Here is a 10,668-nt window from a genome sequence, read left to right as displayed (position 1 = left end):
ATTTTATCCTTTCTTCATTTTGAATCGAAAATAGAAGAGTTGAGTAAATAAAAAATACAAAGGAGGTTCATGGCCAAGGGGAAAAATGTCTGAGTAACAATGATTTTGGAATGTGCTAGTTGTGTCCGAAATAGTGTTGATAAGGTATCAAGAGGTATTTTCAGATATAGTACTCAAAAGATACACCTAATCGATTAGAATTGAAAAAATTCTATCCCTATTATTACAAACATATGATTCATGGGGAGATAAAAAATAGAGCGAACCAAGTACCTGTGACTTACCCTTTCAAGGAAGGGGGAAAATGACATTATATATAACATATTTAAATAGAAACTAAATAAATCCTATTTTTCAAAAATCTTATTTTTTATTTTGGGTGGATTTAAAATGAAGTAGAATTATGAAATAGGATTTTAAGGATAAGGAATAAATTAAACAAACAAACCATGGATAAATCCAAGCAACCCTTTCTTAAATTCTAGTGATCTTTTTGTAGGTGTTTGTCCGCGATTCAACCGGGGGATCGAATTGATTATAGAAACATGAGTTTATTTAGTCGATTAATTAGTGAACAAGGAAAAATATTATCAAGATGCGTAAATAGATTGACCTTGAAACAACAACGATTAATTACTCTTGCTATAAAACAAGCTTGTGTTTTATCTTTATTACCTTTTCTCAATAATGAGAAACAATTTGAAAGAATCAAGTAGACCGCTAGAACTACTGGATTTAAATCCCAAAATAAATAGGCTTACTTTTTCTTTACTTTAATCATAATTACTCAAATCTAGATTTGAGTATCGTGTCATAAGAAATAAATGAATTGGAAAAAAAATTTGTTTTTATTGAATTGAACTTGTTCATTCATTTTGACTACTTTAGCATATTTCCTCATACTAATTTCTAAATCGTTCGGTAGAATAAATCTCCATTTATTCTCAGGAGAGCCTGGGAATTTGTAAAGACTCCGGGTTGATTTTGTTCAAAATCATATAAAGACAATTCCTATTTGATATAGCTATTTGTGCAAGTATTTTACGGTTAAGAAACAATTGTCCATTATACAGATTGTGTGTTAATTTACTATAACTACGGGAGACTCCCCTTTTGCAAATTACTGCATTTATTCGAATGATCCACAAATGATTAAAATATCTCTTTTTCCTATCCCTATCCCAATGAGCCAAAACTAAAGCTCTTATTTTCTGTTGAGTAATAGTTCTAGTAAGCTTTGAATGAGCCCCTCGAAAGCTTGATGCAAATAAACGAATTTTTGTTCTACGTATCTAAGCTACATATCCCTGTATAATTCTGGTCATTCAATAAATGAAACTTTGATGAATAACTAATTGATTGCCTTTATTTCAATTATTCTTTTTCCTCTTCCTAGTCTATTAATAACAAAATGGATTTTCCAATGTATAAAATCAAAATTCTAATGACTTTGGCTACTCTAACCTTTTCAACCACAATTTTGTTATTTTTTAGGTATTTAACTATGAAATAAGAAATTGTATCCTCTTAGGTATCAAAAATATAGTAAATATAAGAAATTAAAAAATAAATATTGTGGTTACTTTTTAAGCGGTGAGGTCTTCTCTATACACCGGAGCCTTTACTTTATACTTTAATTTAATATATATTTAATCAACTAATTGATGTTATTGGAAACTTGTATAGTTTATGCGCTTTATCTCTATCCATGAATTATCTAGTAATAGGATTTTCACTATCAGATCTACCTATACAGTAACAATATTTAATTATGAAAGTTTGCTGGGTAGCTTTACTCTCTTTGCCCGTTCTTTCCAGATTTGGAGCTAACTAATATTTATGTTTAATGTTTTTTGTTAAGTATCCCACATCAGAAAAGGTATGGATAATTGGTGTAAGACCCCACAAAATTCTATCGTAGAATGAGCCTTAAGGTATGTCAAGTGAGGCATAATTTTGGCCCTAAAAGATTGAGAAGTGACTTCCTAAGTTAGTATCATGTTAACCATATAGAATTTCCCTAATTTTTACTTTTTATCACATGGGAAATTTGATAAGCATTCCATCGATATAAGATTCTCCCAAATCCGATACCCGAGTAAGAAGTTATGGCTAATTTAAGTCCTAGTTGTAAAATAGCATCATTTTAGTGCTTGGCGCATCCCAGAGAGTGTCTATTTGACAATTGTCAAATTTCAGTGGAACTTCGCGATAGTGGCGCGTAGCGGAGGACCCCAATTTCTCAATAGTTAATTTCCAGTGACCTAGCGCGATTGTGATGCGTCGGGCTGAAGTTCCAAGTCCCAACCAGTGGGACAACGTGATGGCTCCTCATCGCAAAGAATCCCAGATTCCAATTTGTCAATTTCCAGTGAGCCACCGCGATAATGGCGCATCGTGGTGGCCCATAAAATTGGGTTCTCAGGTCAATTTTTCCAGCTTCGTACAGAAGTTAAAAAGGGTACTTTGGACTTTTTCCAAGCCTCTTAAACCGTACAAATGCCAAATTAAAGTCATTTATAAGATTTCTATAAAGTTTTTCTCAAGTTTTCTCTCAACAAAAACCCTAAGTATCCAAAACCTCTTCCAAGAATCTCAAGAATACACCATAGATTTTCTAAATTGAGTCAAGATTCAAGGTTTCCAACTCAAGGGCTTCAAGAACCCTCATTCAAGAGTGCGAATAGAGTCCCAAAAGCGAGAGTTCATCCAAAGCTTCTAATTCAAGGTATGTGGGGTTTTGAACAAGGGTAATCCTTTCACCCTTATGCCCAAAGTCTTGTTTAAACTACAATTCTCTGTAATTTATGAGATTTTACATGAAATTAAATTGGGGGTTTTCACCCATTGTTATTGGTTGCAACTGAGTCTATACCCCATGATTTTAATCCTTGAGAAGTTAATAGTTGAAATGTTTGAGATATTGAAGTATATGAGTATGTTGAGATTTTGAGCTAAATTGCTGTAAATTCCAAATTTCTATATGATTTATGAATCTATTGATATCTATTATGCATTATGATGAGTTTTAACTTGAGATGGAATTATGGGTCATTAAACCCTACTTGAGACTTGCAATTTTATGAACTATTGTGCAATAAGCACCCATGATTTGAGTATTTTGAAATTATTGAGAAATGTTTTGACCTAATGGTCATAGAGTTTTGAAATCCACTCTAGCACATGAGATTACAGATTTGATTGTTGGGTTCTTATGGACCATAAGATTATTTTGAAAGTGGATTTTCATGAGATGAGCGAGATAAACTAAAGGGAGTAGTATTTAGCATCGAGTTATGTAAGTTTCTATGGTTTCTTACCCCAAAACTACGTACCGCCGTGGGTTGAGATTTTAGGCTTGAGGCTGAGATGATTGGACCCGAGGCTGAGATAAGTGATCACTGAGTTGAGGTTATACTCCTTGGTAAGAGTATGATGCCTCTTCCCAACGTGAGGTTTCTTCCTTAGGAGGACAAGACCTTGGACTCCATGTAGCTCGCATGGTTTATGTCGGTTAAGAGAACCTCTCTAAACTAAAGTATTTTCCATTGAGATAGAATATTTTTCCTAAAGCTTTGGTATGAGATATTTTCTAAAATAATGAACTACTTTGAGTATTTTCTGAATAAGGAAGTTGTTTTCTCTACTAATACGAGTTGATCACCAATTTTCAAACCAATGTTATATGATTCCAAGTTCAAAGTGTTTGAGTTCAAAAGAGTTATAAGTTCTTGAGCATTTAAGAAGTTTTACTCCCCATGAGATATATGCATAAGTTGAAAGTATTGTTTAAAGTTTCCTTTAGCCTATGAGTAATGAGAATAAGAGAAGAGTACAGATTTTAAAGCCAAAATGTAATGACTCACAAGATTTGTGTTACATGCTTTATTCTACATGATTTAGGAGCTTTACATTTTAGACTTATTCAAGCTATGTGAGTCATTCCTATTTGCATGAATGATTTGATTAAACACTATTGATATTATTTTATGTAAATGCATACATCCCCATATACTCAGTACATCCCCAAATACTGATCCATATATACGTCTATGTAGAGCATTGAATAAACTTTCCATCGATACCAATTTAATTGAAATCCAACTTCGAACGAGGGAGTTATAGCAGTTTTACTCAGCGATATCGGATTGCCCAGGTCTGATGGTCGACTTGGCGGACCGTCAAGTCCTTGGTGGACCGTCAAGTATCCCATCAAGCCAAGGCAGTGACCTCTGTTCCTGGTCACCGTGTGGCGGCCAAGATGGTGGACCATCAAAAAGTTGACGGACCGTCAAAGGGTCCGTCAGGTAGAGACAGAATGTCTTATTTTTGGCCCTTGAGTGATGGACGGCTTGGTGATGGACCATCACTTCAACCGTCACATCAAGGTAGAATGGCCCGAATTTGGCACTCTAGTGACGGACGACTTGGTGAACCGTTAGGTTCATGACGGACCGTCACTTCGACCGTCACGTCAAGGCAGAACGTTCCAGTTTTGGCACTCGAGTGATGGACGATCTGGTTGACCATTAAGAGACTTGACAGACCATCAGATCGACCGTCACAGGCCTCGATCAGCGAATTTCATCTTTTTTTAAAGGGCATTTTGGTCATTTTTGCTCCTTTTTGCCTTATATATACATCAAAGTAGTAAAGAGAAGATCATTTTCTCCTATTTCTCTCCAATTTCTCTAAGAATTTTCTAGAAAACTAGGGTTTTCTCTCAACCCAAAAATCAAAATTCCTTCAAAGAAATTCTAGGATCTTCCATAGATTTCTCCAAGTTATCCAAGAATTAAGCTCCCCTAGTCAAAGGCATCAATGATCTTAGCTAAAAATGTAAGAAAGAAGTTCCAAACAAGTTTCTACATCTCCAAAATTATAATCCAAGGTATGTGGGGCTTGAACAAGAATACTCCTTTCGTTCTTCTGCCTAAAGATTTACTTTCTATTATTGATTTACATGATTTTGCAAGTGGGTTTACACCCAAATTTCTTTATTTATGATTTATGAGATTTAAGTTGAATAAGTTTGATATTTATGATTATTTCACCATCATGTTTCTTAAATTGAGAATTTATTCCATGAGTTGTATATTGTCATTTTGTATTCATGATTTCTAAGCGATTTAAGACAAGTGTCATGAGTTATGCCTTTCCATGAGAAATTTGACTATTGAATATATATCAATACCTGAGATTGAAAGTCAAGAATGAGTCCTAAGAGGTTTCTTGAAGCTATTGATATTCGAAATGATTTGATAAGCAAATGTACTTGATATTGAGAAAGATTGTGTTGAGTTGAGTCGAGTTAGGAATCTACAAGATGTTTATGATTTATAGATGAGATATATATTTATGTTTTGGTCTGTATAATAGACCCATGAGTTGATATTGATTAAGGTAGATTTCCTAATGCGTTTTGAGCTGAGTCTGGGAGGAGTATTTAGCACCAAGCGGGAAATATGGTATTTCTCTAAAACTACGTGCCAATGTAGGATTGAAATTGATAAAAATGGGCCAAAGGCTGAGTATGATATTGTGATAATGAGATTAAGGTTGCACTCCCTGGAAAGAGTACGACACCCTTGCCAATGTGGGGTTCTCTTCTTAGAAAGGCAAAATGTTGACTCTATGCGGCTCACATGGGTAGTTATGTCAGTTATAAGAAACTCCCACGTCCATAATGATCTAAGTACCATGAGTTACCGAGTCACTCTAAGTCATGAGTTAAAGAGTTTGAGTTAAGTTAAATGATTTATCAGATTTATGAAGAATATGTTATTACTAATGACTTACCAAAATGATGTTTTAGATAATTCAAGCGAAGAGAGTTATTATTGTCAGCATGCATGGTTTTCTTATACATTTATGATATTATTTAAAATGTTGCATCCACCCCCACATACTCAGTATATTCCCAAGTACTGACTCCCATACTCTTTTGTATTCGATATTTTCTCATGATATAGGTTCAGGTGCTCAGTCTCAGCAACGATAGTGATCTTCGAGTACCTTCATCTAAATTTCTGCGGTTGGTGAGTCCTCATGGTTCAAGGCCCAGTTTCTTTAATTTATGTCTTATTAATAGATGTTTGTTTACTTTCAGTTCAGTACGAGTCAGTTGGGGATCTGTTCTAATGGCTCAGTCCTATGTAGTAGAGGCTTTGTCAGACTAGTGTACCAGTGTGTACAAAGATTTTAGTATTTTGTTTGTACTGGGCAGTATTACTTGTATTTCAGTATGTTCATGACATGGTTATTCCTCTTTATCTTAGCATAATTTGTGCTATAATTAGTTCTAAAAGTGATGATAGGTTTAGAGGGTTAGCTTGAGGCCACGTGTGGCCTTCAGCACCATATGACGTCTCGGGATAGGTTGTTGGGGCGTTACAACAACATATACCTCAAGCATGAATTTCTAAAATGGGGAACAAATTCAGATACTTGGACTTCATGTCCTCTTTCGCCTCTAAAGTAGCACCTCAACCTTATGGTTTTTCTAAAGAACCTTTACTGAAACCACATCCTTCATCCATAACCGATGAACTTGATGATACAAGTTCTCAACTGGGACTACCTCATAAGATAAGAAATCCAAAATACCTAACCTGAAACACCCTAGGATTTGGACCCTTGCAAATTTTCCATGGTTTTGGACTTACTAGGCTTGGTACAACTCAAGGGTACCAATGGTACCCTTAGATACAAGTTAGGGGTGGTCTTGGGGGTTCACTCGTACACTGGACAGTATGTGTGGCTTAGCTACAGCCCAATATATGACTCATCATGGTACGAGTAATACAGGAAGATACGACTAGTGTAAGGCAAGTCGTAAGGTGCTTGAGTGAGTTGTCTTGTGGAATCTTCCAATGGTAAGGTTGGTGGGTATGATTGAGAGTACCACTCGTACCCTTAACTATGAGTTAGGGTGGTGTGAGTCGTATAGAAACTAGTGTATAGGGTCTAGGAATGGTCTTAGGTACGAGTTGGGGTACCACTCATTCCCTAGGATACAGATGGTCTGGGTGAGTCATACCCAACTTTGTGACTTATTTTAATTTTAAGTCAAGGGTAGTCTAGACATTTCCTACTTTAAAAAACTTATGTCCTCATATTATATAGCCTTTGTTGGCCTTCCATAACACTTGTTAAAGGATTAAAACACTTCAAATACTCTCTCAAACTCACTCTTAAAGATTGGAGTCTAGGCTTTCTCAAGTGTTCTCCAAAGGGTCTTAAGAGTCATGTTTTTCTTTGGAATCTTCTTAAATAAGGCATGTACTCTATCCCTTATTATTAGTTTCAATTAAAGGCATGCGTACTGCATTTTAAACATTGATATATGAATTATGAATGGTGGTTTTGGAAATATATGTTTAGGGTTTTGATGCATATTATTTGGTATTGGTTTAAATAATGTTTTTGGTAATGGTTTGCACATGTGGGTGTTGGTTGGTTATGGTTTAACAAATGGGTCTAGAATAACCCTAATCATGATGGTTTATACTTTGGTTTAGGTCTTGGTAAAGGTATGCCCTCAACATGTTCGATAAAATGCCTAAAAGAAAGTTTTCACTTTATTATTGAACTTTCATTGGAACTCTTTCGTGGTTTGGTTTGGTAATGGAACCCTAAATAGATTTGGATGGTTTTGCATGGTTTAAATAATATAAATGCTTTATATATTTGGAATGGTCTAATATAGTTTGGAATAGTTTCAAGGGTCAAGGTTTTGGTGGTCATGGTTGGCCTATTTTGAAAACCTTTCGAGATACATGGAAATCCCCTAAGTGAATGCATTAATGTAATTGGTTTGAATAATGATTATGGATTAATTAGTTATGCTTGTGGGGTACACGGGAATCCCCCAAATGGTTTGATATGGTGAATGGAAGGGTAGTTGGAAGTCCTTTAAACCTATAAATGGTTGGCTATGGATAATACTTACAAGTATAGTCTGTATGACAATACCGCAACTAATGGCCTTGGTTAATAAATGGTTAATGGATTGGTTGGTTGCTTGATAATGGTTTTAATTAGGCAATAATAGCGGAGTGTGTAGTAAAGTCGTGCAAGGTAGAGGTCCTGGGGGGACAAAAACTAGAAACTCATATTTGTCGATGTGAGGTTTGGTCCAAGTAATCGTGTGCATGATGTCACACTTTATATTTGGGGGATGTAGTAGTCATCCTAGGTTTTCTTACATGGTCGTGCGGTTTCACACACTGGGGACCTTTCAGCAGGGGAAGCTAAACACATATAGCCCATGGGTGATTAAGGATGACAACACTACACAAACTAAGTAAAGGTTTTAAAGGCATGCTAAACTCAGTTCCCTTTCCCAACATGGTTTTATATATATATATATACATATATATAGATATATGTTTGTGTGTATTATGGATGGTTCTCACTTGGTTTTATAAATGGCATTATTTTATCCTTATCGTGAGTGCATACTAAAGTTTATCTACTAACCAATATTTGGGTGGCTGTATATATATGCTATGTAGGGATTGACCATTTTATTTCTCCTACTTAGTGATCAAATTCGGGGATAGTCGATGTTGGATTGAAGTGGTGAAATTTCATAGTTTTAAAGGAATCTATTTTATGTCATGGTTTACTTTACTTATCTCTTGTCTTTCATAGACTTTGATTTTTAGCTATGGTTGGGGGTATGTCCCGACTAGGTACTCTTTAGTAGGTCTAGAGATTTCGTATGGACACTGTGGACTTGGTTTATGGATCGGTAATGTTTCATATATATATATATACACACATATATTGGCTTATCATCTTGGTTTTAGTTTATGGTTTTGGCATTGGTTTGGTCAAACATTGGGTGGTTGGACCTGGTAAGGTTAGCCTTAGATATAGACTTATCCTAGAGTCACCACATGGTTAGATACACTATCTTGTTTTATGTTCAGACTTCAGCTGACTCAAGGTATGTACATGGTGCTTGGGTTGGGTAACGGGGGCGGTTCTCCATCCTGGTTGGGCTTGGGATTGTCTATTACAATAATGACCTAGTTTGGGTTGTGTCAAGTTGGTGTCAGATCTCTATGTTTTGGTATCATGGGGTCCCCACAAAGACGTGTGGAGTAGAGTCTTGCTTATGGGTGTGTCATGCACCATACTTATAATCAGGAGGCTACTTGGCATTTAAGAATGTTCTGCTTTCTTGGTTGTCTTACTTTCGGGCTATGGAGTCTAAGATCTTGAACTCCTTTTTGAATCTTCCTTGGTTCACTCTTTGGATCATGTCTTCTCAATGATCTAAATTTCATAGAAACACGCCTGTCCCACACGAGGACAACATAAATAGATCTAGTTAAACTCATAGGGCACAGAACTGAACAAGGGTCATAACTTTTGGTTTTCCCCAAAGAGTTACCAATCTTCACTGACCTTATCTTGAAAGGTGGTACTCATAATTGGTTACCTCAAGAAGAGGTTACTAGTGCTGAGTTTTGACATTTAATTAATCTATTATCCTAGATAGCAACAACTTTATCACGCGAGTTAAGTCCTATTAGTAAGGAGAAAAATGAGGTAAGGTTGGTAAATAAGCAAGGTAAGAAGGTCTCTATTTCCTGGACCAAAGAGGAGACCAATGGTATAGTGGTAAATAGTTCAAAAGAAAGAGTTGGATGGGCCCAAACTCCCATTCTATATCTTGTGTTCCCTATCCAAATTTATTGGGAGGCATGTGTTTTTAGATTAGTATATCTTTCTATGGCACAAGGTTCCCAGTCTTGGGCCACTCGGGGCCCAATCTGAATCATCCTATCCTCTTTATTGATTTTATGGTCAATCGCACCATAGTTGTTGCGAGAAAGAAAGAAATTAGTGCTTTAGTGTGGTTAATTGGGTCATATACAATGGGAGTGTTCCATAAGGATTATTTCTTGGGTAAATAGGATATCGGTTGCTACTTCTCTAGCTTTTGCATCGAGGGTGCTACTTTTGGTTCCAGCACAGGTCGGAATTATATCAATGTTCTTACTACTACTTGAGAGTTTGGGGCATCTTCTAATGCCGACATTGGTATGTTGAAAATTTCTTTGTTTGTGGTGTATGTGGTTCACTTGGTTTGGGGTTCCCTCTCTTAGGTGACCTCAGTTGTGGTTGTGTATTTCGCTCTCAAGGTTACTTTAGACTCTTTTTTTCTTCTGTTTCTACCCTGGTAGGTTACTCTGTGATTTCCAAACGAGTCTATAAGGGGTGTGTGGTATCTACTGGTGATAAATTGGTCTTGGTGAAATAGTTTGACTTGGATGTGGTATATTTCGATGTCATTCAGAAATATATTGGTTGCACTCATGCTATATGTCATTGGGCAATCGGATCTGTAAAAGGATTATCTTTAAGCTCCATGGTGAGTTAATTATGGGGTGGGAGAATGGTTATATTCCCTAGCTATTAGGGAAAAATTGTATCATATCTTAGAACTCGGAGGTTGGTTTCAAAAGGGACGTCTTTATTATCTGTTTCGGATTAAAGATTCTACCTTGGAAGGTCATTCTTTGTATTTTGTTCTGGTGGTGAATGAATTTCCTGGGGTTCTTTCTGATGACCCTCATGGTGCCTTTCTAATGGGGAGGTTGGTTTGGGATTGGTCTTGTTTCAGACTTTTGTCCAAATTTTTATTCCTCCTTT

The sequence above is a fragment of the Capsicum annuum genome, chromosome 6 (assembly GCF_002878395.1).
Source record: "Capsicum annuum cultivar UCD-10X-F1 chromosome 6, UCD10Xv1.1, whole genome shotgun sequence".
Taxonomy (NCBI): domain Eukaryota; kingdom Viridiplantae; phylum Streptophyta; class Magnoliopsida; order Solanales; family Solanaceae; genus Capsicum; species Capsicum annuum.
This window is presented reverse-complemented; position numbering follows the sequence as displayed.